The 19264-nt window shown below is 45.7% G+C and overlaps 1 protein-coding gene, 1 long non-coding RNA gene and 2 other non-coding genes across 6 annotated transcripts in view; 3 read left to right on the top strand and 1 right to left on the bottom strand.

Annotated features, from left to right (window-relative positions):
• The window catches only part of LOC132416728 (uncharacterized), a 90323-nt gene extending 79311 nt beyond the window's left edge, over positions 1–11012 (top strand). The window contains exons 4-5 of the long non-coding RNA XR_009517698.1: positions 9195–9294; positions 9685–11012. This is a non-coding gene — a long non-coding RNA (uncharacterized lncRNA). The remainder of the gene's footprint in view (positions 1–9194; positions 9295–9684) is intronic.
• Positions 1–19264, bottom strand: part of LOC132416727 (protein VAC14 homolog) — a 37495-nt gene that overhangs the window by 8867 nt on the left and 9364 nt on the right. The gene's annotated exons all lie outside the window — the stretch shown is intronic.
• Positions 6649–6719, top strand: TRNAG-GCC (transfer RNA glycine (anticodon GCC)). The gene has a single exon. It is a non-coding gene; the product is annotated as a tRNA-Gly (tRNA).
• TRNAG-GCC (transfer RNA glycine (anticodon GCC)) lies at positions 7341–7411 on the top strand. Its single transcript has one exon. It is a non-coding gene; the product is annotated as a tRNA-Gly (tRNA).

The following is a 19264-nucleotide window of genomic DNA, read 5'->3' as shown; positions in this document are numbered from 1 at the left end:
AAGCGCGGCTTAAAGGAGCTCCAGAGACGGGTGCAAGCCGCGGCTAACAGCGCGGACCCCAGAGACGGGCATGAGACGCTAAGGGTGCTGCTGCTGCCACCAAGAAGCCTGTGTGCGAGCACAGGTCACTATCCACACCCCCTTCTGGGGAGCCTGTGCAGCCCGCCACTGCCAGGGTCCCGGGATCCAGGGACAACTCCCCCGGGAGAACGCACAGCACGCCTCAGGCTAGCAATGTCACGCTGGCCTGTGCTGCTGCAGGCCTGCCCCGCACTCCGTGACCCTCCCTACACCCCCGGCCTGAGTGAGCCAGAGCCTCCGAATCAGCAGCTCCTTTAACCCCATCCTGTCTGAGCAAAGAACAGACGCCCTCCGGCAACCTACATGCACAGACGGGGCCAAATCCAAAGCTGAGCCCCTGGGAGCTGTGAGAACAAAGAAGAGAAAGGGAAATCTCTCCCAACAGCCTCAGAAGCAGCGGATTAAAGCTCCACAATCAACTTGATGTACCCTGCATCTGTGGAATACCTGAATAGACAACGAATCATCCCAAATTAAGGAGCCCTGTGGATGAAAGGCTCTTGGTGCTGCAGCCAGGAGTTACTGCTGTGCCTCTGAGGTGGGAGAGCCAACTTCAGGACACTGGTCCACAAGAGACCTCCCAGCTCCATGTAATATCAAATGGCAAAAATCTCCCAAAGATCTCCATCTCAACGCCAGCACCCAGCTTCACTCAACGACCAGCAAGCTACAGTGCTGGACATCCTATGCCAAACAACTAGCAAGACAGGAACACAACCCCACCCATTAGCAGAGAGGCTGCCCAAAATCATAGTAAGTCTACAGACACCCCAAAACACACCACCAGACGTGGACCTGCCCACCAGAGAGACAAGATCCAGCCTCATCCACCAGAACACAGGCACTAGTCCCCTCCACCAGGAAGCCTACAAAACCCACTGAACCAACCTTAGCCACTGGGGACAGACACAAAAAAACAACAGGAACTACGAACCTGCAGTCTGCAAAAAGGAGACCCCAAACACAGTAAGATAAGCAAAAGGAAAAGACAGAAAAACACACAGCAGATGAAGGAGCAAGATAAAAACCCACCAGACCTAACAAATGAAGAGGAAATAGGCAGTCTACCTGAAAAAGAACTCAGAATAATGATAGTAAAGATGATCCAAAATCTTGGAAATAGAATAGACAAAATGCAAGAATCAGTTAACAAGGACCTAGAAGAACTAAAGATGAAACAAACAATGATGAACAACACAATAAATGAAATGAAAAATACTCTAGATGGGATCAATAGCAGAATAACTGAGGCAGAAGAACGGATAAGTGACCTGGAAGATAAAATAGTGGAAATAACGACGGCAGAGCAGAATAAAGAAAAAAGAATGAAAAAAACTGAGGACAGTCTCAGAGACCTCTGGGACAACATTAAATGCACCAACATTCGAATTATAGGGGTTCCAGAAGAAGAAGAGAAAAAGAAAGGGACTGAGAAAATATTTGAAGAGATTATAGTTGAAAACTTCCCTAATATGGGAAAGGAAATAGTTAATCAAGTCCAGGAAGCACAGAGAGTCCCATACAGGGTAAATCCAAGGAGAAATACGCCAAGACACATATTAATCAAACTGTCAAAATTAAATACAAAGAAAACATTAAAAGCAGCAAGGGAAAAACAACAAATAACACACATGGGAATCCCCATAAGATTAACAGCTGATCTTTCAGCAGAAACAAGGGAGTGGCAGGACGTATTGAAAGTGTTGAAGGAGAAAAACCTGCAACCAAGATTACTCTACCCAGCAAGGATCTCATTCAGATTTGATGGAGAAATTAAAACCTTTACAGACAAGCAAAAGCTGAGAGTTCAGCACCACCAAACCAGCTCTAAAACAACTGCTAAATGAACTTCTCTAGGCAAGAAACACAAAAGAAGGAAAAGACCTACAATAACAAACCCAAAACAATTAAGAAAATGGGAATGGGAACACACATATTGATAATTACCTTAAATGTAAATGGACTAAATGCTCCCACCAAAAGACACAGATTGGCTGAATGGATACAAAAACAAGACGCATATATTTGCTGTCTACAAGAGACCCACTTCAGACCTAGAGACACATACAGACTGAAAGTAAGGGGATGGAAAAAGGTATTTCATACATATGGAAACCAAAAGAAAGCTGCAGTAGCAATTCTCATATCAGACAAAATAGACTTTAAAATAAAGACTATTAGAAGAGACAAAGAAGGCCACTACATAATGATCAAGGGATCGATCCAAGAAGAAGATATAACAATTGTAAATATTTATGCACCCAACATAGGAGCACCTCAATACATAAGGCAAATACTGACAGCCATAAAAGGGGAAATAGACAGTAACACATGTATAGTAGGGGACTTTAACACCCCACTTGCACCAATGGACAGATCATTCAAAATGAAAATAAATAAGGAAACACAAGCTTTAAATGATACATTAAACGAGATGGACTTAATTGATATTTATAGGACATTCCATCCAGAAACAACAAAATACACATTTTTCTCAAGTGCTCATGGAACATTCTCCAGGATAGATCATATCTTGGGTCACAAATCAAGCCTTGGTAAATTTAAGAAAATTGAAATTGTATCAAGTATCTTTTCCGACCACAACGCCATGAGACTAGATATCAATTACAGGAAAAGATCTGTAAAAAATACAAACACATGGAGGCTAAACAATACACTACTTAATAACCAAGTGATCACTGAAGAATCAAAGAGGAAATCAAAAAAATACCTAGAAACAAATGACAATGGAGACACGACGACTCAAAATCTATGGGATGCAGCAAAAGCAGTTCTAAGAGGGAAGTTTATAGCAATACAATCCTACCTTAAGAAACAGGAAACATCTCGAATAAACAACCTAACCTTGCACCTAAAGCAATTAGAGGAAGAAGAACAAAAAAACCCCAAAGTTAGCAGAAGGAAAGAAATCATAAAAATCAGATCAGAAAGAAATGAAAAAGAAATGAAGGAAACAATAGCAAAGATCAATAAAGCTAAAAGCTGGTTCTTTGAAAGGATAAACAGAATTGATAAACCATTAGCCAGACTCATCAAGAAAAAAAGGGAGAAGACTCAAATCAATAGAATTAGAAATGAAAAAGGAGAAGTAACAACTGACACTGCAGAAATACAAAAGATCATGAGAGACTACTACAGGCAACTCTATGCCAATAAAATGGACAACCTGGAAGAAATGGACAAATTCTTAGAAATGCACAACCTGCCAAGACTGAATCAGGAAGAAATAGAAAATATGAACAGACCAATCACAAGCACTGAAATTAAAACTGTGATTAAAAATCTTCCAACAAGCATAAGCCCAGGACCAGATGGCTTCACAGGCGAATTCTATCAAACATTTAGAGAAGAGCTAACACCTATCCTTCTCAAACTCTTCCAAAATATAGCAGAGGGAGGAACACTCCCCAACTCATTGTACGAGGCCACCATCACCCTGATACCAAAACCAGACAAGGATGTCACAAAGAAAGAAAACTACAGGCCAATATCACTGGTGAACATAGCTGCAAAAATCCTCAACAAAATACTAGCAAACAGAATCCAACAGCACATTAAATGGATCATACACCATGATCAAGTGGGGTTTATTCCAGGAATGCAAGGATTCTTCAATATATGCAAATCTATCAATGTGATAAACCATATTAACAAATTGAAGGAGAAAAACCATATGATCATCTCAATAGATGCAGAGAAAGCTTTTGACAAAATTCAACACCCATTTATGATAAAAACCCTGCAGAAAGTAGGCATAGAGGGAACTTTCCTCAACATAATAAAGGCCATATATGACACACCCACAGCCAACATCATCCTCAATGGTGAAAAACTGAAAGCATTTCCACTAAGATTAGGAACAAGACAAGGTTGCCCACTCTCACCACTTTTATTCAACATAGTTTTGGAAGTTTTAGCCACAGCATACAGAACAAAAGGAAATAAAAGGAATCCAAATTGGAAAAGAAGAAGTAAAGCTGTCACTGTTTGCAGATGACATGATCCTATACATAGTGAATCCTAAAGATGCTACCAGAAAACTACTAGAGCTAATCAGTGAATTTGGTAAAGTAGCAGAATACAAAATTAATGCACAGAAATCTCTGGCATTCCTATACACTAAGGATGAAAAATCTGAAAGTGAAATCAAGAAAACACTCCCATTTACCATTGCAACAAAAAGAATAAAATATCAGGAATAAACCTACCTAAGGAGACAAAAGACCTGTATGCAGAAAATTATAAGACACTGATGAAAGAAATTAAAGATGATACAAATAGATGGAGAGATATACCATGTTCTTGGATTGGAAGAATCAACATTGTGAAAATGACTCTACTACCCAAAGCAATCTACAGATTCAGTGCAATCCCTATCAAACTACCACCGGCATTTTTCACAGAACCAGAACAAAAAATTTCACAATTTGTATGGAAACACAAAAGACCCCGAATAGCCAAAGCAATCTTGAGAACGAAAAACGGAGCTGGAGGAATCAGGCTCCCTGACTTCAGACTATACTACAAAGCTACAGTAATCAAGACAGTATGGTACTGGCACAAAAACAGAAAGATGGATCAATGGAACAGGATAGAAAGCCCAGAGATAAACCCACGCACATATGGTCACCTTATCTTTGACAAAGGAGGCAGGAATGTACAGTGGAGAAAGGACAGCCTCTTCAATAAGTGGTGCTGGGAAAACTGGACAGCTACATGTAAAAGACTGAAATTAGAACACTCCCTAACACCATACACAAAAATAAACTCAAAATGGGTTAGAGCCCTAAATGTAAGGCCAGAAACTATCAAACTCTTAGAGGAAAACATAGGCAGAACACTCTATGACATAAATCACAGCAAGGTCCTTTTTGACCCACCTCCTAGAGAAATGGAAATAAAAACAAAAGTAAACAAATGGGACCTAATGAAACTTCAAAGCTTTTGCGCAGCAAAGGAAACCATAAACAAGACCAAAAGACAACCCTCAGAATGGGAGAAAATATTTGCAAATGAAGCAACTGACAAAGGATTAATCTCCAAAATTTACAAGCAGCTCATGCAGCTCAATAACAAAAAAACAAACAACCCAATCCAAAAATGGGCAGAAGACCTAAACAGACATTTCTCCAAAGAAGATATACATAGTGCCAACAAACACATGAAAGAATGCTCAACACCACTAATCATTGGAGAAATGCAAATCAAAACTACAATGAGATATCATCTCACACCAGTCAGAATGGCCATCATCAAAAAATCTAGAAACAATAAATGCTGGAGAGGGTGTGGAGAAAAGGGAACCCTCTTACACTGTTGGTGGGAATGTAAATTGATACAGCCACTGTGGAGAACAGTATGGAGGTTCCTTAAAAAACTACAAATAGAACTACCATATGACCCAGCAATCCCACTACTGGGCATATACCCTGAGAAAACCAGAATTCGAAAAGAGTCACGTACCAAAATGTTCATTGCAGCTCTATTTACAATAGCCCAGAGATGGAAACAGCCTAAGTGTCCATCATCGGATGAATGGATAAAGAAGATGTGGCACATATATACAACGGAATATTACTCAGCCATAAAAAGAAACGAAATTGAGCTATTTGTAATGAGGTGGATAGATCTAGAGTCTGTCATACAGAGTGAAGTAAGTCAGAAAGAGAGAGACAAATACCGTATGCTAACACATATATATGGAATTCAAGAAAAAAAATGTCATGAAAAACCTAGGGGTGAAACAGGAATAAAGACACAGACTTACTAGAGAATGGACTTGAAGCTATGGGGAGGGGGAAGGGTAAACGGTGACAAAGCAAGAGAGAGGCATGGATATATATACACTGCCAAACGTAAGGTAGATAGCTAGTGGGAAGCAGCCACATAGCACAGGGAGATCAGCTCGGTGCTTTGTGACCGCCTGGAGGGGTGGGAGGGAGGGAGACGCAAGCGGGAAGAGATATGGGAACATATGTATATATATAACTGATTCATTTTGTTGTGAAGCTGAAACTAACATCCCATTGTAAAGCAATTATACTCCAATAAAGATGTTAAAATGAAAAAGAAAAAAAAAAGGCTGTTCAATGGGGATTACAGGGCTTGATAAAGATTCAATCCCGCGAGTCGTAAGGGGCATCTATTCTGTGCCTGGGACTGTGGCCACAGGTGAATCAAACAGGCCTGACTCCTGAGCTGGCGGATGTGGGAGCAGAAACAGGGATTCCAGGAAGGGGCTATGCAGATGGTCTGTGAGGGCCCTCTTGCTTTGATCTTTATAGGGTGTGATTCCACCAAGCCCACCCCAGGGGGCTGAGGGCTGTGGATGAACCAAGGGCCTCGGGAGGAAGCCAGTTCCATAAGCGCCCCCTCCCTAAGCAGTGTAACAAGGCGCAGCAAGGATGGCTCTACATAAACCCGCTGTATTCTCATACAGGACAAACCAGCCAGACGGGGCCCAGTGATGTGTCAGAGCTCTCTGACTGTCATGACAGACACAGCCTCTTGAGAAAAGCCCTGCAGGTGTGCCAGAGAACAGCCGGAGCATTGGTGGTTCAGTGGTAGAATTCTCGCCTGCCACGCGGGAGGCCCGGGTTCGATTCCCGGCCAATGCAGTGCTGCTTTTTGGCCTCTTCCTGGCAAGCTCCCCCAGAGATCCTGCTGCAGGATCCAGCTCCTCAGTCACGCCCGGCCTGCAGCAGCCAAGGGTGCTGCGAATCTCCGAGCGCACTTCCCTGCTTCGTGAGCACGAACAGCAGCTGGCTTCTCCACAGAGGCACCACTGGCTGCAGGACCCTTCCCCCTGTAAAGGGACTCCTGCTGCACCCCCTCAGCCTTGGCCAGTCTCCAGCAGGAAGCTGTGCTGAAGCCTGTGAGCTGTAGAACAGCTCAACACACCACGTGAATGTGGGATGGGAGGACCCACACTTCAGAGAGGAGGAAGTCCCCAGAGTCTCAGTGTGCTTTTTGCTACTGAGAAGGAACGACTTGAGCTCTACTTCCTGTCCTGACGTCTGAAGGCAAATCAACTTCTCATGCACACACATAACGCACACACATACACACATGCGCGTGCGCACGCACACACACAGCCTCCTCATGCCTTCTCTCCTGCTCTGGAGCCTAAGCCTCTGCCGTTGCAGCTGTGCTGATGTGGCCTTCCATTCTGTGAATCAGCGTACAGACAAGAGGACTGGGGTTAAAGGGAGGTGCTCACACAGCTGTTCACAGCTGGAGCACTGGTGGTTCAGTGGTAGAATTCTCGCCTGCCACGCGGGAGGCCTGGGTTCGATTCCCAGCCAATGCAGCAGCAAACTTTTTTTTAATCATCCTAAGAGACTGGATTTGACATTTCACACTGCCTACAGCATTGGTGATACAGTCTGAAAAACCTAGAATGACTTTTTTCTAGCCTGAGTTTTCCACGACTGTTTCCTAACCACAGAGACCTAGATCTTGCGTCCCCTTGTTCTTGAGGAGTCCAGGATGTGGGGATCACCAAAGCCGCTGCAAGCAGCTGTGCCTCCCCTCCTGCCCAGACAGGCTGCCCGGGGACGCTAACTGCAATGCCCCTGGGGAAGCCAGGCCGTGTGTGTTTCTGCTCCATCGGTGTTAGAGCAGCCCTGAGAGTGGGAGTAACGACATTCATGAGGCTCCAGCAGGGCAGCAAAGACCCAGCCCTGCCAGCAGGGTAGCCGGTCCTGGAACCACCTCCTCGCCTGTCTCCTTGTTTCAGGTCACAAACGGTCCCTGAGCCACCGGAAAGGGCCCTCCTCCCCACTTGAGAGACAGCAAAGGGGATGCATTCCCTGCCCCTGAGGAGCTCTCTGCCAGAATCCCGTGGAGGGGAAACAAGAGAGGCCTCAAGGACTTTCATGCAAAACAGAGAAAAAAAATCTGGTGAGGACAGTGCAAGGTGAGGAGGGGGCAGGCGAGAAAGAGCACAAGCGGCAGCTTTCGTGGGGAGGGAGTTAGGTGTGGCTTCATGAGGGTCAGCTTTTGAAAGGGGTTCTGAAAGATCAGTAGGTGTTCATTCAGGGTGAGGAAGCCCAGACAGAGGGAACAGCATGAACAAAGGCTCAGAGGAAGGAGAGGCACTTGGATTGGCAGCACAAAGGACACAGGTGGAGGAGACGTGGGTGACAGGGCCAGAGAGGCTGTGCCCACTCACGTGCTTGGCAAAGGAAGTGGCCTTTGCTTCTGGTGGCCGTGAGCAGCCACGGAAGGTACGAGTGATCTGCAGCGGTGGGTGGTAGGGATTCGAACAGCGTTTAGGGAACTCTGAAGACTGCAAAGGCTGACAGAGACCAAACGGTGGAAGAGCGTGAGGAATGGGGCACTAACGACGGGTGACAGCGGGCAAGTGTAACAGGGTCTCCTGAAGGGGGAGGAGATGGGCAAGGGGAATATCTGTGTTCAGCACCCCCCGACATTCCCGTTCGCTCTATACCAGCTGCAAGGTCCCCCCACCCCGAATCTTACCAGGACGCAACTCAGGGCACCCCAGGCCACTACAAATACAATGGCCCATTCAGTTCCCGAGGGCCTGGAACCCCAAGTCTCTATCTGCTCTCGGAGGAAGAATATTATCAGTGTCCAGGAGAGAGAGAGAATGACAAACAGTGGTTCCCTGTGGAGGGAAACCCTGAGAACATGTTCTCACCAAAACCACCAGTTCTCAGAGCACTGGGCCTGGCCCTGTGGCCCCCTGTGGGGCCACAGCAGGAAGACCTGTCCCACGACCCGAGCCCACGCTCTCTACCTGACAGTCAGGGTGATCAAGACAGGGCCGGCTGACCTCTGCAGTCTCACTGCTCAGCTGCCCAGCACAACTTTCCTCTCCAGTAAGGGCTTCTTACTGGGCCCTGCTATGCTACTCCTTGGACACTTCCTGTGGGGAAGCTCCCACTCCCGTCCACATCCTAGCCAGCCTTAAGTCCAGTTCACATCCAACCCCCTGCTTTTCCCGACCATCGCAGGAAGGACCACCACTCCTCTGAACGCTGAAGGACTTGGCCACCCCGCAGTCTGTGCCCAGCACTGCACCATGGAATGTCACGGGTTCTTTCTCACGTGTTTTATGTTTCTAGCTCCACAGCTCCAGGCCAGAGTCCCTGAAGACAGACTGGTGGCACGATTCTCTGCCTCTTGAGCGCCAGCCCTCTCCCCGCGTCTAGAGCTCCCCACACAGTAAGTGAGGAATCAGTAAGCATCTGCCCAGGGACCCATCTGTGCCGGTGGGCGGGGCCGCAGGGCAAGCTGTAGGGAAACACGGGCAAAGCCCCACGCTGCCGTACTGGTGACAAGGGGTGGCCTGCTCATCTACACCTAACCTGTTGGGTAAATCAGAACTGTACTTGGACGGGCCTAACCCCTAGTTTACTATTCAAGTTAGGAGGGACAAAGGGCACCACTACCAGGATCTCAGAATGCACACTGAGAAGGACCAGGTACCCAGGGCTGTGGCTGGGGACAGATGCCGATGCCAGGATGTGACTTGACATGCGTTTGCCTGGGGTGAACCAACCCCTTGGGGGCGCCCCAAATAGCCCCCGTCAGCAGGACCTGGTCTCTCCACAGGGCACAGGCAGAGAGAAAAAGCAACTACAAAGGGAAGCAGAGGAAGTGAAGTTTGAAATCCGGGCGTCCCCAGTTCCAGGCTAGTGTCTCTTCAAAAGAACACCCCGTCTCCTCTTTCATCTCCACGTTGTGAGCCACAGCTGGGGGATCTCAACTAGTTCTGAAGTTAATATTTGGCCCAGATCACAAGTCCCAGTGACCTTTGCTGACATTAGGGTCACACGCATCGCTGTTCTGTGCCACAGAAGAGATCTGCTTCTGCTTCATTTCTCTAAAAACTCTGGCTGACGAAGTATCCTCTAGAGATTGCTCAGAGCCTCCATTCTCAACTAGTCAGAGGTGTCGCAGGATGGCAGCAACACCCATTCCCCAGGAGGCACAACGCCCAATGCTGGCCAACTCCAAGCTCTCTACCCTGCTCTCAACTTCACAAAGTGCCACACCGACTATCTTGTCCCTGATTGAGAAGGAGCCACAGACAGGCCAGGATGTGTCTTTCACCCAAGGAGAACCTGAGGCCTCGTCTCAGCAAGACAAATGAGACAGGAACGGGGCAGGGCACAACCTTTACAAGAATGCCATAGCCATTGAGGACACAACATAAACTGGTTAGAAACAACTAGGTTCAAGATGACAGATGATTGACTTCTACTAACCTTGAGCCTCAGTACAGGTTCACTGTAACACATCAGCAAGCTAAATGACACACCCACAGGCGCCATGTCAATTCCGAGGCGGACAGTAAAAGGCCAGAAGTGGGCAGTGGCTCCATTCCTGGAATAAGCCTCTTACTCCTTAGCCTATGAAATTACCCACCCCTATAAAAACTGACAATCCCATACCTGGGGCCTCTCTCACCTTCCGAGATGGCTCACACTCTGTCTGTGGAGTGTGTATCTCCCTGAATAAACCTTCTTTCACTTTACTATGGCTCGCTCTTGAATTCTTTCCTCCATGAAGACAAGAACCCACATTCGGCGGCCGTCCCAGGGACTCACCTGAGACCTGGGATGTGACCATCCTCTTGCGCCCCACTTTCTTTCTTGCAACAAAACCACAGCCCCACACTGGGACCCTCGGCCTCTGTAACGCAGCCCGGGGACAACCACAGGCTGCATGAGGACTGGGGAGCTGACCACTTCCTAGGAACACACTCTAAGTATTCCAGGGGTTGGTTATTCCTCACAGCAACCTCCTTCTGTAGTTATTATCATCTCATCATTTAGATTTGAAACAGAGCCTCAGGGAAACCAAGTCCCTTTCTTGAGGTCACAGAGGATCTGAACCTTGGCACCTACAAAGCCCAGGCCCCCTCAACTGTACACCAGTTCCTCCCGCCCATCTTCTTAAAGCACGTCAGCTGCAAAGTGCACACACCCAATTACAGAGGGTACTTCCCTCATGCAGAACTCAGGCCCCAACTGAAGTGCAGCTTTCTCCATGCATTTTCGCCACTGTCTAGTGTTAGACATCTCTGAAGCATTCCTCCACCACACATGGGTGTACATACAGATGAGGTACATACTTGAGATGTTGAAGGTCTAGGGCTGGTTTTCTACCATTAAGGCAGGAAAGAAGTAACCATTTCCTGAGCACTTACTACATGCTAGTAATGTGGTGGATGCTTTACACGTGTTATCTCATTTGAACCTTAAAATAAGCCACAGAGCTAGGCACTATAATACCCATTTTACAGATGGGGGGAAATGAGGCTCAGAGATGTTACGGAACATACAAGGTCACACAATTTATGGATGGGAGGTGCAGAAATCAAACCTAGATTTTTCTGACAGCAGGTCTGAAATCTACCATGTTACATTATCCTCTCTTCAAACATCAAAGCTCCCACCTGTTGGATGCCTACTGGGTGCCAGGCACTTTACATGCATTATTTCGTTTAGTCCTATCTCGTTTCATGTATTGATGTCCAAATGGCCCGGCCAGGAGGTGGCAGAGGTTTCAGCCACTGCATGCACATTTCTGTGTCTTTAGTGGAGACAGCCCTGGCTGTGACTTTGCACTGTTTTTAGAGAATTACATAAGATAATGCATGCAATGTGTTCTGCACTGCATATACTCATGTAACAGTATTAGTGCAAAGTCACAATCAGACAAACTGTGATCTTAAACACACCATACAAGATCATATTCATTCATTAACTGCTGACTGAGAACCTGCTTTGCTCCTGGCTCCAAGTAGGACAGCAAGATAATCCAGAGTTGTGTTTGTTCCTGTGCTGTAAAAATTTCAGCCTGGACTTTGGGCTGCCTTTTTTACCCTGGCAAGTCCAATGACCAACCTCAGTTCTGTATGTGACATGCTGTAATCGGGCAACATATCCAGGCAGTGATTTCCCAAACAGAAGCTGGCAGGCAAACATCTCCTCCATCTGCTTTGCTGAGTATTTAAGTAATGTGGTTTCCACTTGCTCACTAGTCTCCAATAACTGAACAGGAAAAGCGGAACATCTGCCTCTGAGGAAAGGCCCAAGAGCTTCTGAAAAAGCCCAAGAGTGAGTTAAGTAACAAAATATACAAAGCATCCACTGGGTATAATCGGTGGAAAAACTGTAAAGAAGGAACGAGTCCGAGACAGCAGGAGGCATGTTTGGATCTCAGGTGACAGTAACTGTGACCACTGAATAAGCGCTGTCCTCACACTGTAACACAACCTACAGGTTCTCTTATTTTTTAAAATTGAGATATTATTCACATGCCATAAATTCACGTGTACAATTCAGTGGGTTTTAGTACTGTCGCCACAATCAATTTTACGACATTTTCATCATCCCACAAAGGTTACCTCATTAGTAGTCACTACCCATATCCCCCAATCCCCTTCCCTAAGCCCTAGGCAACCACTACTCTACTTCCTGTCTCTGTGGATTTGCCTATTCTAGGCATTTCATATAAGTGAAATCATACAATACATGGCCTTTTGCGACGGGCTTCTTTCACTCAGCATGTTTTCAATGTGCATTTTTTTCTTTTTAAGATGAGTTAACTGAAGCACAGAGAGGTTAAACCCAAGGTCACAAACTCAAATGCTTACAGGGGCCAAGAAAGAGACACAAGTGAGAAGGCCAAGGGAGGTAAGACAGGCTGTGCTGAACTTGGCAACACAGGAAGGAAACTGGGGAGCCTAAGTCTCGGCTGGGGTAGGAGGTTGGACCCCTGGGTCCCCTGATCTTCTATGTGGGAATGTGGGCCCCACAGAGCCACATCTTCCCATTCCTTAAGAGAACCCAGAAACTCAAATTTTACTATGAAATTTGTCCGTTTAAAAGACCCTGGTGTTCATTGCAGCTCTATTTACAATAGCCCAGAGATGGAAACAACCTAAGTGCCCATCATCGGATGAATGGATAAAGAAGATGTGGCACATATATACAATGGAATATTACTCAGCCATAAAAAGAAACGAAATTGAGCTATTTGTAATGAGGTGGATAGACCTAGAGTCTGTCATACAGAGTGAAGTAAGTCAGAAAGAGAGAGACAAATACCGTATGCTAACACATATATATGGAAGTTAAGAAAAAAAAATGTCATGAAAAACCTAGGGGTGAAATAGGAATAAAGACACAGACTTACTAGAGAATGGACTTGAGGCTATGGGGAGGGGGAAGGGTAAACGATGACAAAGCGAGAGAGAGGCATGGACATATATACACTACCAAACGTAAGGTAGATAGCTAGTGGGAAGCAGCCACATAGCACAGGGAGATCAGCTTGGTGCTTTGTGACCGCCTGGAGGGGTGGGATAGGGAGGGTGGGAGGGAGGGAGACGCAAGCGGGAAGAGATATGGGAACATATGTATATATATAACTGATTCATTTTGTTGTGAAGCTGAAACTAACATACCATTGTAAAGCAATTATACTCCAATAAAGATGTTAAAATGAAAAAAAAAAAAGCCTAACGAGAGAACTTACAGCTGAACAATAAAAAAAAAAAAAAAAGACCCTGGGATCCAGGCCAAACCAAACAGGTCTGTTGGCCGAACACAGCCCCTGGATGCCAGTCTGTGATCCCTGAATGAAGCAATTTGCTGAGGTCCCACTGCTGGTAAAGAGCAGAGCTGTGTGGAATTCTGACCCACACTGTAAAAACTGCCTTAAGCCAGTTGGTAATAAATAGTGTCTCCCTGCAGAGGTGGTAGGCTCCAAAGAGCTAGGTCAAACTCAGCAGTTCAACCTTGATCTGATCACAAAGCCCCAGGGTTCCCTTAAAAAATGCCAGAAACCTGAAATTCACTGTGAAATTTCTCAATTTAAAATACCCTTCAGGGGCTTCCCTGGTGGTGCAGTGGTTAAGAATCTGCCTGCCAGTGCAGGGGACATGGGTTCGACCCCTGGCCCGGGAAGATGCCACATGCTGTGGAGCAACTAAGCCCGTGAGCCACAACTACTGAGCTTGCGCTCTAGGGCCCATGAGCCACAACTACTGAAGCCTGCGTGCCTTAAGCCCGTGCTCTGCAATAAGAGAAGCCACCGCAATGAGAAGCCCGTGCATCACAACAAAGAGTACCCCCGCTTACCGCAATTAGAGAAAGCCCGCGCACAGCAACGAAGACCCAACACAGCCAAAAATAAATAAATAAAATAAATTATTTAAAAAATTAAATACCCTATAAAAAGTCAGCAGAAGGAAAGAAATAATAAAGATCAGAGAGGAAATAAAATAGAAATTTTAAAAAATTCTAAAAGTCAATAAAACCAAGAGCTGCTTGTTTGAAAGGGTAAACAAGATGGAGAAACAGGGAACCCTCCTACACTGTTGGTGGGACTGTAAATTGGTACAACCACTATGGAGAAGAGTATGGAGATTCCTTTAAAAACTTAAAATAGAGCTACCATATGATCCAGCAATCTCACTCCTGGGCATATATCCAGAGAAAACCATAATCTGAAAGGATACATGCACCCCAGTGTGCACTGCAGCACTACGCACAATAGCCAAGGCATGGAAGCAGCCTAAATGTCCATCAACAGAGAGGTGGATAAAGAAGATGTGGTACATACACACAATGGAATATTACTCGGCCATAAAAAACAACAAAATAGTGCCATTTGCAGCAACATGTCTGGACCTAAATAGAGATTATTATACTAAGTGAAGTAAGTCAGACAGGTAAATTTCACGTGATATCATTCATATGTGGAATTTAATTTTAAAAAAGATACAAATGATCTTATTTACAAAACAGAAGCAGACTTATAGATATCAAAAACAAACTTATGGTTACCAAAGGGGAAACATGGTGGGGAGGGATAAATCAGGAGCTTGGGATGAACACACGCACATATAAGATAGATGACCAATGGGGACCTACGGTACACCGCAGGGAACTCTACTCAATATTCTGTGATAAGCTATATGAGAAAAGAATCTGAAAAAGAATGAATATATGTATATGCATAACTGAATCACTTTGCTGTACACCTGAAACTAACACAACTGTATATCAACTATACTCCAATAAAATTTTTTTTTAATAAATGTAATTTTGGCTGCGTTTGGGTCTTCATTGCTGTGCGCGGGCTTTCTCTAGTTGTGGCGAGCAGGGGCTACACTTCATTGCGGTGTGTGGGCTTCTCATTGTGGTGGCTTCTCTTGTTGGGGAGCACGGGCTCTAGGTGCACGGGCTTCAGTAGTTGTGGCACGCGGGCTCAGTAGTTGTGGCTCACGGGCTCTAGAGTGCAGGCTTAGTAGTTGTGGTGCATGGGATTAGTTGCTCTGCAGCATGTGGGATCTTCCCAGACAGGGCTTGAACCTGTGTCCCCTGCACTGGCAGGTGGATTCCTAACCACTACACCACCAGGGAAGTCCCAATAAATTTTTTTTAAAAAGATGCTCAAAATCGCTAATTATTAGAGAAATTCAAATCAAAAGTACAATGAGGTACCACCTCACAACAGTCAGAATGGCCATGATTGGACGAGGGGAAGATGGCGTAAGAGTAAGACGCGGAGATCACCATCCTCCCCATAGTTACACCAGAGATACATCTACACGTGGAACAACTCCTACAGAACACCTACTGAATGCTGGCAGAAGACCTCAGACCTCCCAAAAGGCAAGAAACTCCCCACGTACCTGGGTAGGGCAAAAGAAAAAACAGAGATAAAAGAATAGGGACGGGACCTGCACCAGTGGGAGGGAGCTGTGAAGGAGGAAAGGTTTCCACACACTAGGAAGCCCCTTCATGGGCGGAGACTGCGGGTGGCGGAGGGGGGTAGCTTCCGAGCCGCGGAGGAGTGCACATTAACAGGGGTGCGGAAGACAAAGCGGGGAGGTTCCCGCACAGAGGATCGGTGCCGACCAGCACTCACCAGCCCGAGAGGCTTGTCTGGTCCCCCGCCGGGGCAGGCGGGGCTGGGAGCTGAGGCTTGGGCTTCGGTCCCAGCGCTGGGAGAGGACTGGGGTTGGCGGCGTGAACACAGCCTGAAGGGGTTAGTGCACCACGGCTAGCCGGGAGGGAGTCTGGGAAAAGGTCTGGAGCTGCCGAAGAAGCAAGAGACTTTTTCTTCCCTCTTTGTTTCCTGGTGCGCAAGGAGAGGGGATTGAGAGCGCTGCTTAAAGGAGCTCCAGAGACGGGCGTGAGCCGCGGCAAAAGCGCAGACCCCAGAGACGGGCATGAGATGCTAAGGCTGCTGCTGCCGCCACCAAGAAGCCTGTGTGCGAGCACAGGTCACTCTCCACACCCCTCTTCCGGGGAGCCTGTGCAGCCCGCCACTGCCAGGGTCCCGGGATCCAGGGACAGCTTCTCCGGGAGAACTCACGGCGCGCCTCACGCTGGTGCAACGTCATGCTGGCCTCTGCCGCCGCAGGCCCGCCCCACACACCGTGCCGCCTCCCCCCCCCCCCCCCCCCCCGCCCTGAGTGAGCCAGAGCCCCCGAATCAGCGGCTCCTTTAACCCCGTCCTGTCTGAGTGAAAAACAGACGCCCTCCAGCGACCTACACGCAGAGGTGGGGCCAAATCCAAAGCTAAGCCCCTGGGAGCTGTGAGAACAAAGAAGAGAAAGGGAAATCTCTCCCAGCAGCCTCAGAAGCAGCAGATTAAAGCTCCACAATCAACTTGATGTATGTACCCTGCATCTGTGGAATACCTGAATAGACAACGAGTCATCCTAAATTGAGGAGGTGGACTTTGAGAGCAAGATTTATGATATTTTCCCCTTTTCCTCTTTTTGTGAGTGTGTATGTGTATGCTTCTGTGTGAGATTTTGTCTGTATAGCTTTGCTTCCACCATTTGTCCTAGGGTACTATCCGTCCGTTTTTTTTGTTTTTTAATATTTTTTCTTAATAATTAATTTTAATCATTTTATTTTATTTTACTTTGTTTTCTTTCCTCCCTCTCTCCCTCCCTCCCTACCTCCCTTCCTTCCTTCCCTCCTTCCCTCCCTCCTTTAGACAACGAATCATCCCAAATTGAGGAGGTGGACTTTGAGAGCAAGATTTATGATTTTTACCCTTTTCCTCTTTTTGTGAGGGTGTAGGTGTATGCTTCTATATGGGAATTTGTCTGTATAGCTTTGCTTCCACCATTTGTCCTAAGGTTCTATCTGTCCATTTAAAAAAATTTTTTTTCTTAATAATTATTTTTTAATTTAACAACTTTATTATATTTTACTTTATTTTATTTTACTTAATCTTCTTTTTTCCTTCCTTCCCTCCTTCCTCCCTCCTTTCTTTCTTTCCTTCTTTCTTTCTTCCTTCCTTCTTCCTTCCTTCCCTCCTTTCTTTCTTCTCCTAATTCTTTCTCTCTACTTTTTCTCCCTTTTATTCTGAGCCGTGTGGATGAAAGGCTCTTGGTGCTGCAGCCAGGAGTCAGTGCTGTGCCTCTGAGGTGGGAGAGCCAACTTCAGGACACTGGTCCACAAGTGACCTCCCAGCTCCACATAATATCAAATGGTGAAAATCTCCCAGAGATCTCCATCTCAACACCAGCACCCAGCTTCACTCAACGACCAGCAAGCTACAGTGTGGGACACCCTATGCCAAACAACTAGCAAAACAGGAACACAACCGCACCCATTAGCAGAGAGGCTGCCTAAAATCATAATAAGTCCACAGACACCCCAAAACACCACCAGACGTGGACCTGCCCACCAGAGAGACAAGATCCAGCCTCATCCACCAGAACACAGGCACTAGTCCCCTCCACCAGGAAGCCTACAAAACCCACTGAACCAACCTTAGCCACTGGGGACAGACACAAAAAACAACAGGAACTACGAACCTGCAGTCTGCAAAAAGGAGACCCCAAACACAGTAAGATAAGCAAAAGGAAAAGACAGAAAAACACACAGCAGATGAAGGAGCAAGATAAAAACCCACCAGACCTAACAAATGAAGAGGAAATAGGCAGTCTACCTGAAAAAGAATTCAGAATAATGATAGTAAAGATGATCCAAAATCTTGGAAATAGAATAGACAAAATGCAAGAATCAGTTAACAAGGACCTAGAAGAACTAAAGAGGAAACAAACAATGATGAACAACACAATAAATGAAATGAAAAATACTCTAGATGGGATCAACAGCAGAATAACTGAGGCAGAAGAACGGATAAGTGACCTGGAAGATAAAATAGTGGAAATAACGACTGCAGAGCAGAATAAAGAAAAAAGAATGAGAAGACTTGAGGACAGTCTCAGAGACCTCTGGGACAACATTAAACGCACCAACATTCGAATTATAGGGGTTCCAGAAGAAGAAGAGAAAAAGAAAGGGACTGAGAAAATATTTGAAGAGATTATAGTTGAAAACTTTCCTAATATGGGAAAGGAAATAGTTAATCAAGTCCACAGCACAAAGAGTCCCATACAGGATAAATCCAAGGAGAAATACGCCAAGACACATATTAATCAAACTGTCAAAAATTAAATACAAAGAAAGCATATTAAAAGCAGCAAGGGAAAAACAACAAACAACACACAAGGGAATCCCCGTAAGGTTAACAGCTGATCTCTCAGCAGAAACAAGGGAGTGGCAGGACATATTGAAAGTGTTGAAGGAGAAAAACCTGCAACCAAGATTACTCTACCCAGCAAGGATCTCATTCAGATTTGATGGAGAAATTAAAACCTTTACAGACAAGCAAAAGCTGAGAGTTCAGCACCACCAAACCAGCTCTACAACAACTGCTAAATGAACTTCTCTAGGCAAGAAACACAAGAGAAGGAGAAGACCTACAATAACGAACCCAAAACAATTTAGAAAATGGGAATAGGAACATACATATCGATAATTACCTTAAATGTAAATGGACTAAATGCTCCCACCAAAAGACACAGATTGGCTGAATGGATACAAAAACAAGACGCATATATTTGCTGTCTACAAGAGACCCACTTCAGACCTAGAGACACATACAGACTGAAAGTAAGGGAATGGAAAAAGATATTCCATGCAAATGGAAACCAAAAGAGAGCTGCAGTAGCAATTCTCATATCAGACAAAATAGACTTTAAAATAAAGACTATTAGAAGAGACAAAGAAGGCCACTACATAATGATCAAGGGATCGATCCAAGAAGAAGATATAACAATTGTAAATATTTATGCACCCAA

The sequence above is a fragment of the Delphinus delphis genome, chromosome 20 (assembly GCF_949987515.2).
Source record: "Delphinus delphis chromosome 20, mDelDel1.2, whole genome shotgun sequence".
NCBI lineage: Eukaryota > Metazoa > Chordata > Mammalia > Artiodactyla > Delphinidae > Delphinus > Delphinus delphis.
This window is presented reverse-complemented; position numbering and strand designations above follow the sequence as displayed.